Source organism: Propithecus coquereli, unplaced genomic scaffold, assembly GCF_000956105.1.
Source record: "Propithecus coquereli isolate 6110/MARCELLA unplaced genomic scaffold, Pcoq_1.0 Scaffold116, whole genome shotgun sequence".
Classification (NCBI taxonomy): domain Eukaryota; kingdom Metazoa; phylum Chordata; class Mammalia; order Primates; family Indriidae; genus Propithecus; species Propithecus coquereli.
The window spans coordinates 3,617,175-3,617,914 of NW_012135636.1; positions in this window are offsets into that span (position 1 = coordinate 3,617,175).

Below are 740 nucleotides of genomic sequence, written 5' to 3' on the forward strand. Positions count from 1 at the left end.
AATGTAGAAATAATAAGATCTGGATTTAAATTTACTAGCTCTGATAGCTTAGGTCATTTAATCCTCTGAACTTCAATTTTCATTATGTAAAGTGGCCAAAACAGTATCTGACTCTACTCCATGTAATTTTTAAGTTTATCAAATAAAATGATGGCTATGAAAATAACATAAAATGTAAAGATGTGCAACATCATTAGATACTATCAACAGGAAGCTTACCTACCCTTCCGTGTCCTGCAAGATGATGAATTACTGTTGTCAGAGTAAAAGTAGATGAAGCATAAATAAATCAGGTGACCTGGGCTTATCTTGTTGAACAGCACAAGAGTAAACAAACCTCTCTGTGTTAAATTTAAGTGAAACATCATGATTAGGGGCAAATTAATATACTATTTCATCAAGACATCATTCCTATACAACATAACAGAAGGGCTTTTAGAAGAGACCTTTTATATTTAAATGTGATACTTGCTAATCACTCACCACTTTTTTTATCATGTAAACTGCCATACCACTGATTTGACAAGAATCTCATAAATTAGTTTAAATGCATTCCTGATGTGTAATCAATATTTCCAGCAGACTTCAAGAATGCATTTCAGTGTGTTACATCCTTATTAGACATATCAAAGTGAAACTCACCTGAAGCTAATATCATTAAATCACTCAAGAGCTTAATTCTGGCTCAGTAATCGACTTCTATAAAATTGTCACTGGAGAGGATGAAGGGACAACCTAAT